The 17,512-nt window shown below is 43.3% G+C and overlaps 1 protein-coding gene and 1 non-coding gene across 2 annotated transcripts in view; both read left to right on the plus strand.

Moving 5' to 3' along the window:
- Nucleotides 1-17,512, plus strand: part of CUNH2orf76 (chromosome unknown C2orf76 homolog) — a 95,731-nt gene that overhangs the window by 22,696 nt on the left and 55,523 nt on the right. The window lies entirely within an intron of this gene.
- LOC118625965 lies at nt 16,270-16,486 on the plus strand. The gene has a single exon (XR_004958801.1). It is a non-coding gene; the product is annotated as a small nucleolar RNA U3 (small nucleolar RNA).

The raw sequence follows: 17,512 nt of genomic DNA on the forward strand, positions 1-17,512 counted from the left end.
TACTTTACTGAATTCATTTATTAGTTCTTGCAGTTTTTTGGTGGGATTTTTAGGGTTCTCTATATATAGTATCATGTCATCTGCAAATAATGACAGTTTTACTTCTTCCTTTCCAATTTGAATGCCTTTTATTTTTTATCTTTTTCTTGTCTGATTGCTGTGGCTAGAACTTCCAGTACTGTATTGAATAAGAGAGGTGAAAGCAGACACTCCTGTTTTGTTCCCCATCTTAAGGGAAACACTTTTAGTTTTTGTCCATTGAGTATGATGTTGGCTGTGGGTTTGTTGTATATGGACTTTATTACATTGAGGTATGTTCCATCTATTTCCACTTTGCTGAGAGTTTTTATCATAAATGGGTGCTGGATTTTATCAGATATATTTTCTGCATCTATAAATATGATCATGTGATTTTTATTCTTCATTTTGTTTATGTGGTGTATCACATTTATTGATTTGTGGATATTATACCAACTTTATATACCCAGAACAAATCTCACCTGACCATGGTGTATGATACATTTTTAATGTATTGCTGGATCCGGTTTCCTAATATTTTGTTGGTGATTTTAGCATCAGGGATACTGGCCTATAATTTTCTTTCTTTGTACCGTCTTTATCTTGTTTTATAATTAGGATAATGCTGGCTTCATAAAACGAGTTTTGGAGTGTTCCCTCCACTTGAATTTTTTGAGTAGTTTGACAAGAATAGGTGTCAGTTCTTCTTGGATTGTTTGGTAAAATTCACCTGTGAGACCATTGGGTTCAGGACTTTTGTTTGTTGGGAGCTTTTTGTTGTTGTTGTTACTGCTTCAGTTTCTTTCTTTCTTGTCTTTTTTTTGGTGGTACGTGCCCCTAGCGGGAACCAAACCCAGGACTCTCTGGTCTGTAGGCCGACGCTCAACCGCTGAGCCAAACTGGCCAGGGCACTGCTTCAGTTCCACTAGTTGTAATCTATTCAGATTCTTCCTGATTCAGCTTTAGAAGTTTGTATGTTTCTAGGAAATTATTCATTTTGTCCAGATTTTCCAATTTTTGACATAGTTCTTTTTGTAATATTTTCTTACAATCCTTGTATTTCTGTGGAGTCAAATGTTACTTCTTTTTTATTTCTGATTTTATGTGGGTCCTCTCCTTTTTTTCTGAAGAGTCTTGTTGAAGGTTTGTCAATATTGTTTGTCTTTCAAAGACTCAGCTTGTGGTTTCATTGATCTTTGTATTTTTTTAAAGACTCTATTTCATTTATTTCTGCTCCGACCTTTATTATGTCCTTCCTTCACTTTCAACTTTGTTAGTTTTTTTCTCTCTAGTTTTTTAAGTGTAAAGTTATATTCTTTATTTGAGATATTTTCTTGTTTTCTGAGGTAGATTTATAATGCTCTGAATTGTCCTCTTAGGATTGATTTTGCTGTGTCCCATAGATTTTGGTTTGTTGTTTTCTTATTTTCATTAGTTTCAAGGTATCTTTTGATTTTTTCCCTTGATCTCATTGTTTACCTATTTATTGTTTAGTATCATGATATTTAGCCTCCATGTTTTTATGTGTTTTTCAGTTTTATTCTTGTGATTGGTTTCTATTTTCATACTATAATGGTCAGAGAAGATGCTTGATATGATTTCATACCTCTTACATTTATTAAGACTTATTTTGTGTCCTAACATGTAGTATATTCTAGAAAATATTCCATATGCACTTGAAAAGAATGTATACTCTGGTGCTTTGGGCTGAAATGCTGTGAAGATACCAATTAAATCCATCTAATCTAGTGTGCCATTTAAGGCCACTGTTTTCTTGTTGATTTTCTTTCTGAAAGATTTACCCATTCATGTCAATGGGGTGTTAAAGTCCCCTACTATGACTGTATTCTGTTGATTTGTCCCTCTCTGTCCATCAGTATTTGCTTTATATATTTAGATGCTTTTATCAGTGTTTACAAGAGTGATATGGTCTTACTGTATTGTTCCTTTTATCACTATGTAGTGTCCTTCTTTGTGTCTTACTATATAACCTTTGTTTTAAAGTCTGTTTGTCAGATATAAGTATTGCTACTTCAGCTTTTTTTCATGTTTATTTGCATGAAATATATTTTTATATCCCTTTTCTTTTAATCTCTATGTATCTTTCATTCTGAGGTGGGTGTCTTGCAGACAGCATAAATATGAGTCTTGTTTTCTTATCCATCCAGCTACACTATGTCTTTTGATTAGAGCATTTAAACCATTTACATTTAAAGTGATTATTGAGCCTGGCTGGTGTGGCTCAGTGGTTGAGCGTTGACCCATGCACTAAGAGGTTGCCGGTTTGATTCCCAGTCAGGGCACATGCCCAGGTTGTGGGCTTGATCCCCAGTGGTGGGCATGCAGGAGGCGGCCAGTCGATGTTCTCTCTCATTGATGTTTCCATCTCTCTCTCCCTCTCCCTTTCTCTGTCTCTCTAATATATCAATAAAGAAAAAAAAATGATAGGTATGTTTTTATTGCCATTTAATTCTTAATAGCTATCTTCTTTTTCTTCTTCTTCCACCTCCTCCTTCTTTTTCTAGAGGACCTTTAACATTTTTGTAATACTGGTTTGGTGGTAACAAACTTATTTAGCTTTATCTTGTCTGGGAAGCTTTTTATTTCTCCTTCAATTTTTAAAATGTTTTTTAAATGGATTTTTTTAGAGAGGGAGGAAGGGAGAGAGAGATAGAAACATCAGTGTCAGAGAGAAACATCAATTGGCTACTTCCTGCATGCCTCCTACTAGAGGCCGAGCCCACAACCTGGACATGTTTCTTGACCAGGAATTGAACCAGGACTTCTCAGTCCATTGGATGATGTTCAGTCCACTGACCCACGCTGACTGGGCTGTCCTTCAGTGTTAAATGATAGCCTTGCTGGTTAAAGTAGTTTTGGTTGTAGGTCCTTGATTTTCATCACTTTGAATATTTCATGCCAGTCCCTTCTGGCCTGAAATATTTCTATTGAGAAATCAACTGACAGTCTAATGGGAGCTCCCTTGTAGCATTGTAAAATTCTCTTGCTTCTTTTAAGATTCTCTCTCTGCTACTTTTAAGATTCTTTTGCTTCTTTTAAGATTCTCTCTTTGTCTTTAACCTATGCCTGCCATTTTAATTATGATGCGTCTTGGTGTGGGCCTCTTTGGGTTCCTCTTGTTTGGGACTCTCTGTGCTTCTTGGACTTGGGTGTTTTTTTCCTTCACCAGGCTAAGGATGTTTTCAGTCATTTTTTTCAAATAGATTCTTTTTTATTTATTTATTTTTTATTTTTGGTATGTGCCCCTAGCAGGAACCAAACCCAGGACTTTCTGGTCCACAGGCCGATGCTCCAACCACTGAGCCAAACCACCCAGGGCTCAAATTGATTCTTGATCACTTGTTTTCTCTCTTCTCCTTTTGGTACCTCTATGATGTGGATTTTGTTATGCTTCATATTGTCCAAAGATCCCTTAAACTATGTGTATTTTCTTGTCGTTGTTGTTAATCCTCACCTGAGGATATTTTTTCCATTGGTTTTTAGAGAGAGTGAAAGGGAGGGAGGGGGGAGTGGGATAGAGAGAAACATTGATGTGAGAAAGACACGTCAATTGGTTGCTTCATGCATGCAACCCAACTGGGCTGAAGATTGAACCTGCAACCTAGATAATTGCCCTTGACTGGGAATTTTTTTTTTTTTTTTTTTTTTTTTTTATCCTCACCCGAGGATATTTTTCCATTTTCTGTTCAGATAGAGGGGGAGGGAGAGAGAAGGAGAGAGAGAGAGAGAGAAACATCGACGTGAAGGGACACATCGAGTGGTTGCCACCCGCACGACCAACCAGGGCCGGGGACAAACTGCAACCGAGGTACGCGCCCTTAGCGGGAACCGAACCTGGGTCTCTCTGGACCGCAGGCCGACGCTCTAACCGCTGAGCCAAACCGGCCAGGGCGCCCTTGACTGGGAATTTAATCCACAACTCTTCAATGCATGAGCTGATGCTCTAACCACTGAGTATCACTGGCCAGGGCTATATGTATTTATTTTTTCTTTAGTTGCTCTGATTGGGTGTTTTCTTCTACCTTGTCTTCCAAATCACTGATTGGATCATTTGCTTCATCCTACCTATAGTTTATTTATTCTAGTGTATTCTTTATTTAGATACTGTATTCTTCATTTCTGGCTGGTTCTTTTTTATGGTTTTCTCTCCTTTTTTTTTTTTTTTTTTTATGTTTGCTTTCCTTTTGGTTATATTCTCATTGATTTTCCCATTCTTCCCCTAAATTCCTTGAATATTCTTATAAACATTATTTTGAACTATGTATCTGGTAGATTGCTTGCCTCTATTTCATTTAGCTCTTTTTCTGGAGATTTCTCCTATTCTTTCATTTGGGGCATGTTTCTTTGTCCTTCCATTTTAGCTGCTGTTTTGTATTTGTTTCTATGTGTTAGGTAGATCTGCTATGACTTTCAGTTTATGTAGGGTGGCCTATGTAGTAAGTATCCTGTGGCACCCCACTGGACAGTCTCTTTGATTACTTGCTCTGGTTGCTCCAGGAATGTCCCTTGGGTTATATGAGTGGGTTATATGAGTCTTCCTGTTATAGTTGAGTCTTGAGCTCTGTTGGCCCATTTGTGTGTGGGGTCAATTCTCAGGCAGGCTGGCTGACTGTAAGGATCAACTCCAACCACAGTGTGGGAGTTGTTGTGCAGGTGCTGACCACTCAGCTGAATTTGCCTCAGGAGAGGCTAGTGCCTACTGAGAGCTCTCTTTGGATATTCTGCGTGTGAAGCTAATTGGATCCTGCTCTGATGTCGTTGTCTTTTGTTTTGTTTTGTTTTATTGGTTAATCCTCACCTGAGAATATTTTACATTGATTTTTAGATAGAGTAGAAGGGGTTGGGGGGTTGGGTGGGGTGGGGGGAGGGAGGGAGGGAGAGAGAGGGAGAGAGAAAGAGAGAGAGAGAGATCTATGTGAGAGAGACACATCATTGGTTTGTTGCCTCCTGCATGCGCCCTGACCTTGGTTCCCTGATGGTAGTAGGGATGGAACCTGCAACCCAGGTACTGCTCTTCATTGATTTTTAGATAAATTGGAAGGGAGAGAGGGAGAAGGGGGGGGAGAGCGAGAGCGCGAGAGCGCGAAGGAGACACATCAATTGGTTGCTTCCTGCACGGCTCCGACTGGGCCTGGGGATCAAACCTGCAAACCAAGTACATGCCTGTGACTGGGAATTGAACCTGAGACCCTTCAGTCTGTGGGCCAATGCTCTAACTGCTGAGTCAAACCAGTCAGGGCTCTGATGTTGTTTGATGCTGACCACTGGGTATGCTGGTTCTGGGGCCTCTTGGGAGGGGCTCTAGTGCTGGCCAAGGTGAGACGCTGGCTGTGACTGACCCTTGGCAACCTGTTTGGGGCTGCAGTGTGATCCATAATTTGTGGCTGCCACTGCTGGGTCTGGGTTTGCACAGGAAGAAGGATTAAGGTGTGTACCAACACTTGATTTTATCAGCACTAGACCTAGAGGCAGGTCAGCAAAAGTCCCTAGGAACCCTGAAGTCTGCCTTAGACTGCGTCTGTCTCCCAGCTGCCTATTAGGCTCAGTCACTGAGAGAGCCTCTGGCAGTACTGGAGTTGCATTCAATCCGTTCTCTGTGAGTCACCAGGAAGGGAGGGGCAAGAGGTGTTCTCCAGATCTATAGGCATTCAGTCTTCGTGCCAGTGCTGGGTCTGAGGCCACTCAGCAAATGTCCCAGGGTATACCAAGTCTAGCTACCACCTGCAGGGTGTTCACACACTTCTGTGGTGGGGTGGGGTGTCAGGGAATCATCAGGGTGAGGCTAGGAGAGTTTATCAGGCCTTAATAGACCAAGATTTGGCCATGTGAAAGGAAGGCTCTGCATTTGTTGGGAGTGTGAGGGAAAAATTTTCCCTGTCCTAGAGCCACGCAACTCAGACTGTCCCACATTCTGCCAGGAGCTTGATCTCAATAGGGAGAGGCCCTTGGAGTCCAGAGAGCGGGTGGTGAGGTTTGGGGGAAGTTGGGGGTGTGGCCCCTGCCCCAGAGCTTCACAACTCAGATTGTCCCTGATTGTGCTCAGATCTCAGCAGGGTGGAGCCATCAAGAGTCAAGAGGGTGTGGCCTCCAGGAGCTTGGGGAGTGGGGCTATCTGATCTACCCTAAGGGGCAGGCACCAGTCAAGATCATGAGAAAATGATGGGAATGTCCCTTGCCCCTAAGCCACACAACTCAGTCCCTCCCCCTCCCCCCAGTCTGCCCTGATATCTGCCCTCCAGCCAAGGCAGCTGAGTCCTTAGCAGGGCTTGAGCTCTACAGAGTGGAGCAACAGGGAGACCAGAGGTGGGGCACTTGCTTTGCCCCAGGCTGATGCCGTATGGAGGGACATGTTTCATCCAAGGAAGATGGCATCTGTGGTGTGGTAGCGTGAGTCAGTACAGGGGTCCCAGCAGTTGTCCTCTCGGCTCTCTCCCCAGGGCCACAGACTCCAGTCTGTCTACACACGACTCTAGTCTGCTCCACTCTCCCTCCCCTGAGCCTAGGGTAAATTGTGTGAAAGAGGTTTTGTGTGTGTGCCCTTTAAGAGAGTGCCTGAGTTTCTAGTGGACTCCCATTTCTCCTGATGGACAGCACCCAGCTCTTTTTCACAGCCAGATGTTATGTGGGTCCTCTTCCAGGCTCTGGTGTTCTGGGCTGGAGAGCCTGGCTTGGGCTTGAGAGCCCACGCTTACCAGGGGGACCCTCTGCAGCTGAGATATCCCTCTGGCCCCTCAGCTGCTGCCTGTGGGAGCAGGGCTAGCCCTTTTCAAGGCCCTGTACTTCCTACCAGTCTCGATGTGGCTCCTGTAAATTCTCGGTTATAAGACTTCTCATCGGCCCTGGCCGATTTGGCTCAGTGGTTGGAGCGTTGAGAGTCCCGGGTTTGGTTCCCGTTAGGGGCACTTTGGTTGCAGTTCGTCCCTGGCCCTGGTTGGGATCCTGTGGGTGGCAGCCACTTGATGTGTCTCTCACATTGATGTTTTCCTCCCTCTCTTTCTCCTTATCTCCTTCCCGCTCTATTTGAAGATAAATGCAAAAATGTACTCAGGTGAGGATAAATAATTAAATAAATAAAATTAAAAAACAACAACAACTTCTCTTCAGCTAGTCTTTAGTTGGTTATTCAGGCTGATTGCTCTGTATTTTAGTTTCTGCTTTTCTCTTTTAGTTTCTTGATTGACCTTCACCCTTGGTTTGAGACATCAATCCAGGAGCAGGAGCGTGTGCTAGCCATGGCACAGACTCTTCCGGGGGCCCAAGGAGGAAGCTGGAGCAATTCTGTTGTCCATAACAACCCTGGCCAGTGAGCTGACCGCCAACCTGAATGCCCTGCAGGGCAAGGTGGTGTTACTGCTCACTTCAGTGGAAGTTGGGGCCAGATTTCATACAACCTTTTATAATCATACAACATTGTAGGCAAAACTGCCCTTGGGGCGCATTTAAGCTAATGAGTCAAGTAACCCTCCTGAAAGCTTCCCTGAGTAGGCAAGGGCAGTTTTGGAGAGATTGGCACCATTAGTCTGATAATTGGTCATCTGAGAGCTTGCTTATGGTGTTTTTTGAAACACCTGCAGGTCTAAGATACAAATAATGGTGTTTTTGAGGGGTGGTAAGTTGAGACTAGCTTTCACAAAAAAATTAAGGCCTAGGGGTGCACATGGTGTCCCTGGAAAGGAATTTCTTGACAGTTTACAACTAGGCCCTATGTGGATCAGAGGGCATAGGTTGTCAAGGGCCTTCAGTGTGACCTCTGGTCAGCTGGTCGGCATTAGGGTTTTCACTTGAGTTGAAGGCACTGCATGTAGAAGTTGGCCTGAGGGCAGTCTGTGCAGTTAGCCTTGTTTGTGCTTTTGTCCCACAGAATGCGTGGCTGTGGGGGTGGGGTAGAGACACCTGGGCATATTGACAGGTGTTTTGTGTGGGAGGTACAGGAGCTGAGGTGTGTGTTTCTGGTAGACTTGTTGGTAATGGCGCTCACATTGTATTCAGAGCCATTTGTCAGGTTGGCAGGTTCGGGAGTCAGTTAAATTGAAGGTGTTTACAGCAGTTTGGAGGAACCCTGCCGCAGTGATTTGCTTCCTAAGGACTACTAGAGAGGCAGTTCTGAAAGACAAAGATCATTAGTTGGTGATCCTCCCTGTCCCTAGCTCCTGGGGTATAAGTTGTTCTCTCCCTAGATGTTGAGGTTATTTCTCTCCCTTCACCTCTAGAAAAATCTGTGTCCTATTGCAGTAGCAATAATTCCACCTTTTCTTCCTAATCAGTTCTTATTCTCTGAAGATAATTTTTTATAAAACTTACAGAGACCTAGCATATCCCCCACTTTGGCCTGTGGTACTCGAGTGGTCATTATCCTTGTGATCTGAGATCTTGTCAGTCAACGAGAGAATCCAGGGAGATCTCCAGGCAGAGGCTGCCTCCCTCTGCTAGACGCTCCGGCAAAATCATCAGCTGAGAGACTGGTGCCCCCACGAGCTCATCAAGGTAGAGGACGGCCGCGGCTTACCGGACAGCTCTCCATGCAGGCAGATTGACTTTGGCACGAGGTGTTGCCTCGTGGCATAGCCAGTATACAGGACCAAGTAGAGTGTCTGAGAGGGGACTGTATCATATCAACCAGGGTTCAACTGCAGAAGCAGGATCAATAGGGACAAAATATCACACACACACACACACACACACACACACACACACCCCATAACACAAGTTGTTGGCTTACTCCATCGTGGGGGCTGGCTAAGCAACCCTGAAGTCCAGAGGCAGGCAGGCAGGCAGACAGAAGGGCCATTGAGGAGCAGCTGGACCCCACAGACACCAGCTGAAGCCTGTGGTCCCAGGTAGCAGTCAGGAGAGGAGACCCATGGGAAGGGAGAGCAACTGTAGCCCCCTGGCAGTGTGGAGTCTCTGGCCTCAGGGTAAGGCCTAAGTCCTCCCAAAAGGCTTCTAACTGATGACATCAGGCGCACCCAGGAAAAGCTCCCTTTTGAGTAATTTAAGGTCAGCTGATTATGGACTTTAATTATATCAGCGTGTCTATGCTGCAGTCATCTGCCACTCTGACATGTCAGAGCCACACTGCCTCCAGTACCCAGAGTCCAACAATGTGCTAGGCTGCCCTTTTTTTTTTTTTTTTTTTTTTTTATCCTCACCTGAGGACACTCTTCCATTTTTTGTTCAGGTAGAGTGGGAGGGGGAGAGAGGAAGAGAGAGAGAAACATCGATGTGAAAGGGACACATCGAGTGGCTGCCACCCGCACGACCAACCAGGGCCGGGGACAAACTGCAACCGAGGTACATGCCCTTAGCGGGAACCAAACCCGGGTCTCTCGGGACCGCAGGCCGACGCTCCAACCGCTGAGCCAAACCGGCCAGGGCTAGGCTGCCCTTTTAGTGAGGGGAGGCTGAAGGGCCAGCCAGCCCTTGATGGCTAAAGATACTGGGCATTGTGAATCCACCCACACAATCCCAAGAAACTACTTGGCAAGTAGACCCCTGGATTCCCCTGGTGGAGGTGTGGTAACAGCATAATCAGGGGCCATTAAGATGGAGGTTTCTGATTTGTCAATGAACAGGACATCTTTTATATACTGAAAACTGTGACCACAAGAGGGTAGGGACAATTCCATGAGATCCTGACCCACCTACGTGACCTGTAACTTCCCGATGGGGGAGAATCACCTCTGGCACTAAGGACAGGGAAGTATAAGTATATATAACACATCATCTATACACTCAGATGTAGAAACAACAGTACTTTGAATTGGCCTTTTACCCTTCCCCATTTGAATTTTGTCCAAAACCCATTAGTCGACTCTCTCCCCACACTGGGACAGGTAGGGTGGTGCCTTGAGAGCCTGTACCCACAGGACCACAAAAATTTGAGCCCCTTCCCTCCCTGAAGTTCCCCAGTATACTTGGGTGCATTAGGCCTTCAGTCTCTCTTGGGGACAGGGAGACCTTGGCTGCCCACTCCTAATCATCTTCCTTCAAGCTTCCTTCGAGGGTGACGGGAGCTCTGTGCCAGTAAGCAAGGGACACTTACTTAGTTTCAAGTGTCCTTGTGGCTGTTCATGGCTCAACTGAATTCACTTTTCAGCTCTGGGGTCTCCTCGACTCAGCAGCGATAGCCACGCACCTGTCAGCTTGCCTCTTGGAGGGGAGTGACAGCAGCCAAGGCACCACGGGCCACTTGTTGAAGTCCTACCTTTTGCTGCTCATCCTCCAAAGGTTCATTAACTCTTACTCCCCCACGGCTACCACTTAGACAGGAACATTTGCTGCCAGGTCCCATGGAATCTTCTTATCTCCCTTAAGTTTATGAGACCTTTGTCTTTTTGTTCTGGAAAGACATGTCTCTGCCAGCATCCCATCCTTGTCAACAAGAACTGTGACAGTCTGAGATTTTATGCTACTTATAAGCTGACAGGCCAGCCTGTCAGTGTCCTGGAACTGGCAGAAGATGTGGGACTCCTGCCCAGGGACAAGGACTGGATTCCAGCTCGGCCAACAGCATGAGCTTCATGTCTGTGGCATTTCTGCCTGCCCGTAAGTCCACAGCTGCAGGAACCTGGAGTCTGGGTAACCCAAGAAGACCTGCTCAACCTTAGCCCAGAGGGAGACATTATTTTTATTATACTGGACAGTAGACAAATCTACCCTACTCTGAAGGGAGATAATATCTCAGTCTTCCTATGCTGTTTGCTATACACACATCCTTGAAAAGATAGTTCAGAACTATAGCAGCCAGCAGCTCTGCGTGTGAGATGTGCAGAAGTGTGAGAGACCTGTGAATTGTCTCCCAACATACTAGGTAAGGATTAACATTCCCACTGCTTGGTTGTGAATCAGGAAAAATAGAATTTATATTCAGTATACTTTGTTCAAGAAGAAAAGTATGTGGAATATTCTTTCCAAACGGTTAAATCTCTAACCCTTTGGAAAACTCAACTGTGCACAACAGTTAGTTCTCTGAAGAGTCTTACTTCTCTTGAGCGGAGAAAACAAGTTATGATTTTGTGTATTTGCTCTAAATTGAAGGTCACACAGGCAGGTGTGTGGATTTGTAAGTGTTGATTTGTCAGTAGGTGGTATACTCAGAGTGTAACATCATTGGTTTGTTTGTTATAATTGATTATGACCCTTCTTCAGAAAGTGCTGCTGCTAATACCACTACACAGTAGTTGCAGCAGAGAGAAGCATTTCTGAGTTGTCAGATTTAGCTAATATTCGTGCCTGTGCTATCTAAACACCCAAAGTGGAAGGCTTTATTTTTTAACCTCTCTCAAAAATGGTTGAGGTTAAATAAAGTCTTTAAAATAATTCGTGTGTTAATACATTGAAATATCTTTCTTACAAGGTTTATGTTAGTGAAAGATGAATAACCTGAATTTTCTAATATAATAGCACTTTGATTTGAATTATACAACTAAATATTTGGGGGGAAAAAAACCAAGAGGTTTTCAAATGTTTATCTAATCTTGTTCCTAGTCTACAAAGGTAGACTTAGTTTCATATTTTAAAAGTTATACTTTTGAAAAAAACTTAAAGCAAGTTCCTGAAAAGTTCCTTTTCTTTTTATTGAAATGATCAGCTTTTGGTATTTTATTGTTCCCGATATCTATTTTTAGAATACTTTTTTATTTCTATCTAGGCTTTTAGAAAAATTATGCTCTTGAAGTAGGCTAGAATAGATTAAAATGAAATTAATGTTGCAGTTTTAGTGTTAAATGTGACAATTGTAATTTGTCATTCTTAGAACTTCAATTAAATGGAAATTTTATACAAAGTTATTTATTTGACAAGGTTAAGTTCTCTTTAAAAGGGGGGACATTTATCATTCACTTACTTAGCAGTATGCTAGGTGCTCTGTATTTTTAAGTAGAGTAATAAATTGAATGTAGGTTTCTCCCCCTCTTCCTCTGGCCTTAAACAACTTTTTATTTTTTATTGTCAGTAAAATGACATATGTGGATGTTATTCAATAGTATATAGGATAATTTACTAAAAATCGTTAAGGCTCAATTTCAGAATCATTTGCATATTCAATGATTTTCATCTCCACAGAACTCTTCTTTTTCCTGCTTTTATACCTGATCATTTATGCCCGTTTAGTGTCCTCACATAAACGCACAATAAACTGGACTGGCTGGTGTGGCTCAGTGGTTGAGCGTTGACCCATGCACCAAAAGGTCCCCGGTTTGATTCCCGGTGGGGGCACATGCTCAGATTGTGGGCCAAATCCCCAGTGGGGGGCATGGAGGAGGTGGCCAGTTGATGTTCTTTCTCATCGATGTTTCTATCTCTCTCTCCCTCTTTCTTCCTCTCTCTCTCTCTCTATAAAACAATAAAGAAAAAAATTAAAAAAAAAAAACCACAATAAACTGTATTGCTTAGCTTCTTTGTACTGATTTGTTTCCAAAGGAAGGCAAATAAAATCTTTGCCCTGTAATATTAGTTTCTAACCCTAGAGAAAAATTAAGCATTTACTGTGAATTTTTCGTATGTGGTTAGAACATTACTTTTTGGAAAGTTGTGCTATTTTCCTTATGGGTAAGAGAAGCTTTAAAGCAAACTTGATATCCTTAAATTTAGGGAGTAGATATGACTTTACAAAATATTTTCATTAAAATAATTCACTCCAGGAGTCTTAAAATTCAAGTCCGGTGCATCGCGTCTCTGAAGCAGCCCACGCTCCTCTGCGGGGGTGGGGTGGGGTGAGGGGGGTGGGAGTGGGGGTGATGGGGGGTGAGGTGGGGGTGGTAAGACGTCCAGGCCACTGCCCGGCTGTGAGCGCTTTCCTGCACTGGAAGCGGCTACTCCGGCTCAGTTGGATTCCATTCTCTTACAAAAAGGTCAAGAGCATCCTTTATAAAAAGTACTGGAAGGCACATGTACTCTTTTATTTTTTTTGGTAATATAGTCATCCTCACTATTTGCAATTTCTGTGTCTATAAATTCGCCTCCTCACTAAAATTGTAATCCCGGAGGCATTACTACTGAAGGCACTTTCTCGGCCATTCCCCAACATGAGCAGGGGCCACGGATCTGAGTCAACGCAGTGCGCGTTTCCAGCTGAGGTCACACAAGGTGGCCGGCTGCCTTCTCCTCCCGCCTCTCACGCTGGGAACCGTCCGGTTTGTGCTCTGTTCAGTGCCTTGCTCTTCACATTTTTGTGCTTTTTGTTGGGGAATTGGTGTTTTAAAACGGCCCCCAAGCATAGAGCTGAAGTGCTGACGTGCTGTCTAGTGTTTCCAAGCGCACGAAGGTTGTGTGTGTCTTACGAAGAAAATGTGTATTAGATACGCTTTGGTAAGGTTTGATTTATAGTGCTGAGAGTTTAATGTTGGGGAATCAACAACACATGTCAAATAAGGTGCCTCTGATCAGAAACACACATGAAACCAGGTTATGTAATTGATCCGTGTTAACAGTGTTGTGGGAACCGAGGCCTGTAGGGCCCTAGGAGCAGAGGTCTGTATTCCTTAACTCAGTGCTGGGGACCACTTTATATGGACTCTCCCCACCATGAATAACTAGAATTGGTGGCAGGTATTATTTTTTAAGCTGATAGATATCCATCTAAAGTCAACAATCAGGTGTTTTGTGAGGATGCACGTTTTGTGCTGCACTGTGAGCTTTTACCTACCGTACCTATGTTCACCTCTGGAGCCTGCCCAGGCCCTGGGGAGAAGAGCCAGCTTGGGAATGGGAGCAATCGGGCTGCTGGGAAACCTGGCATGCGGCTCGCCTTGGCGTTCCCTGAATTTCCACCTGTTCACGATGCTGGAGCCTGGGTGGTAAAAACCAGATCCTCCTGACCTCTAGCAACCAGGGAATTCTGGTGTGTGTGTGTGGTGGGGGGGTGCGGGGCTGCGCCATTCCTCGTGGCTACCTGTTAGGGACCTGCGAGCTCCGTGGGAAGGGGTTCCTGCATGGTTTTGTTTGTGTCTTTGGTTTGAAGTGTTGGTTTGCTTTGGATATGACTTATCCTTCATCTTAAACCAGCTGGGTAAGGTACCAGCCAGAACAGGTTCTTTAGGCAGGGAGGTTTAAAGCCCTTTCTAAGCCCTAGGCACTGTTGCTTCTCAGATCCCCACCCTAAACCATATAAAATGTACCCATATTCTATATTAAATCTAATATATATAATTATGAATAGAGTTGAATTGCTGTTGAAATGTTATAGGTGTAGGTGTTTAATTAAATGTTAATGTAAAATGTTCATATTCTGGAGCATTAAGGGTCCCGGACATTTCCCGGTGTCAGACATTTCATGGGCCCTGGAAACACTCGTGGACCCTGTAGTGCAGGACAGATATGTCAGTGTCCCTAGGAAGGAGGAAATTGGGTTTTCCTTAGCCCTTCAGCTGGTCTTCAACTCTCCAGCCTTTGACAGCTCTGCTGTGCCTTGTGCCACACGTGTTGGGTATGCAAGAGTAAGCCAGACAGCGAGCGCTCTGTCCTTCAAGGAGCTTGCAAGCTTCCCTCCTTAGACAGGTGGCTTTCCTGTGGCAAGGTAGGTGCTCCGGGCAGATGGGGGCCCTAGCGGAGCTGGGCGAAGGAGGGGACCCTGAGGTGTCCTGGAGCAGAGGTCCTGCGTGGGGTGTTGAAGGATGCCTTTGGTAAATGAAGAGGCCTGGGCAGAGGGAGTTTGGAGGAAAGCTGGGGGTGAACCAGGTGGCAGGGCCTGGCTCCAGCATGGGGCGTGTGGGAAACTACAGGTTTTTGTTGCTGCTGGAGTGATACGAGACAGGTGGTTTGTGGTGGTGACAGATACCATTGGAGAGACAGGGAGGGGCTGCAGACGCAGGCCTTCGTGCCACCTTAGACAGATTCAGGCTCGTTCTGGGCGTGTGACCTGCTTCTGGTGCTTCTGCCGCGAACACTTTCTGGTATCCCTCAGTGAACGTCAGTTGTACAAATAAGTTTCTAATCTTCTCTGTCATTTACAGTGTCAGTTACCTCTTCTTTAAAGAAATGAAAATGGCTTAGTTCTAGAAATAACTTTTTGTTGATGCATGACACACCAGAAAAGTGCAAATGCAGGTATCCGGGGAAATGGCTTACTTTTAGCCATTCTGATAAGTATGGAAATCACGATTCTGAAATTCTGTCATTCTTTCAGTGCTTTGTAGCTGCAGTTCTATGAAGAAGAACTTTCCTCATCAATTATTTGGTAACCTTGAACTGTAGTCTGTATAAGAATGGCACAAAGTATTTGATTACTTTTCTCATTTCATTGCCTCCCTCCCATCTTGAAAAGTCAAGTTCAGTAAAACAGATGAGTACCCTATTAGGCTCCAGAGTGACTAATTGACTTTTAAAAATCATTATACACTCATGGAGTTTTAAAACATTTGATGTGACTGTATTCTCAGTAAATCAGTAGAAGAGAAATTGCCATGTCAAAGAGTAGGCAGATTTCGCCCTGGCCAGTTTGGCACAGTGGTTAGAGCGTCGGCCTGAGGTCCGGAGAGACCCGGGTTCAGTTCCTGCTAAGGGCGCGTACCTCGGTTGCAGTTTGTCCCCGGCCCTGGTTGGGTCGTGTGGGTGGCAGCCACTCGATGTGTCCCTTCACATCGATGTTTCCCCCTCTCTCTCCCCCTCTCCCACTCTATCTGAACAAAATATCGAAAAATGTCCTCGGGTGAGGACTAAAAAAAAAGAGTAAGCAGATTTCTAATCTTGGTACAGATTACTCCCCTCCCCTCCAGAAAGATTGCACCATTTTAGGTGTTTAGCAGTAGTATATAAACATATTTATCTATCCATCTCCTTGCTATACTGCTTTGGCCAGTTTATTATTATCATTATTTAATTTTTTTTTCTTTATTGAGTTTAGAGAGAGAGAGGAAGTGAGAGGGAGAGATAGAGAGAAACATCGATGAAAGAAAACATTGATTGGCCGCCTCCTGCATGCCCCCCTGGGATCGGGCCCACAGCCCAGCACGAGCCCTGACGGGAATCCAGCTGACAACAGTCGAGCTGACAGCCTGTTGGTGCATGGGTCAGTGCTCAACCACTCAGCCACACCAGCCAGACTATTATTTTTTAATTTACAAATCTAATGGCAGAATTGACACCTTACTGTTTCTCTTTGCAGTTCTTTAGTTACTAGTAAAGTTGATTATCTTTTCACATGATTGACTTCTTAAAAATTTAGTCAATTGCGTATTCACTACCCATGCTTCTATTAGTATATTGGATTGTTTCTTAAATTTTTATGTAGTTTTGTCTATCCTTTCAGGGATCATTTCTATAGTTTGTTACTAGAGACATTTCTATGAAGGTGCAGAGCACCCGAAACCAGGAGGAGGAGGTGCAGTGTTCTCTCCTAAGCGTGAAGCCGGCTTTTGGTGTTTTTACAACTTTTACAACTGCCATTGGCTATTGATGATCAGTCTTTTCCTTTGAGAGAGTAAGAGGGAGAGGATGCAATCTGAGTGGTTTCTGGAAAAGAGAGAGAGAGAGAGAGAAGAAGAAGAAAAAGAGAAAAAATAATGAGAAAGAGAAAAAGAAAAGAAACAATATAACGTTATACCTATCAACTTTTGTTGCTGGTTACTGGTTTTTATTTGCTTAGAAAGGCCTTTCCTACCTTAAGATTATAAAAACATGTATCCATTTTTCTGGTGCCTCTCTGTAATTTTACAGTTAAATATTTGTTCCATGTGTGGTTTATTTTTGTATAAAGAATGAGGTAAGAACCCAGCGTTACTTTTTTCCAAATGTCTGACCAGTTTTCCCAATGCCATTTGTTATAAACTGTTTTATTTGCGGCCAATGTGAAATGCCACTTTTAAGTTAAATTCTTTTACCTGCATCTATTTTTGAGTTTGTCATTATGTTTCACTGATTTGTCAGTCTAGTCTTGTTTTAGTATCACAGCTTAAATTACTATGTAGTTTAATTGTCCTTTACAATTTTGTTATTTGATTTTGTAAATATATGAAAATCACACAGGCCTTTCTAATATATTACTATTATGTCTGACTATTGCTTTATAATGTGTACTATTAACTGGTACTGCTAGTCTTTTTTGTCTTTTATGACTTTTCTGACTAAATTCACAAATGTATTCTTTCTTGAAAAAGGTGAGGGGATTAAGATATACAAATTGCCAGTTATAAAAACAGTTACAGGGATGTAAATACAGCATAAGGAGTATAGTAAATAATATTGTAATAACTATGTATGATGTCAGATGGGTACTAGACAAATTGGGGGGATGATTTCATAAATTACACAAATGTCTGACTACTATGCTGTACACTCGAAACTAATATAATATTGAATGTGAACTGTAATTGAAAATTTTTTTTAAATAAAAAAATATATTTTTCTAGAGGGATTTTAGAAATATTAGTGACAAGTTTCCCAAACCAACTTTTTATATTTTGATTGGGATTTTGTTAAATTTATAGATTAATTTAGGGAGAATTGATTTCTTATAACTTTGAGCATTCATAGATAG

The sequence above is a fragment of the Molossus molossus genome, unplaced genomic scaffold (genome assembly GCF_014108415.1).
Source record: "Molossus molossus isolate mMolMol1 unplaced genomic scaffold, mMolMol1.p scaffold_m16_p_11, whole genome shotgun sequence".
Classification (NCBI taxonomy): Eukaryota; Metazoa; Chordata; class Mammalia; order Chiroptera; family Molossidae; genus Molossus; species Molossus molossus.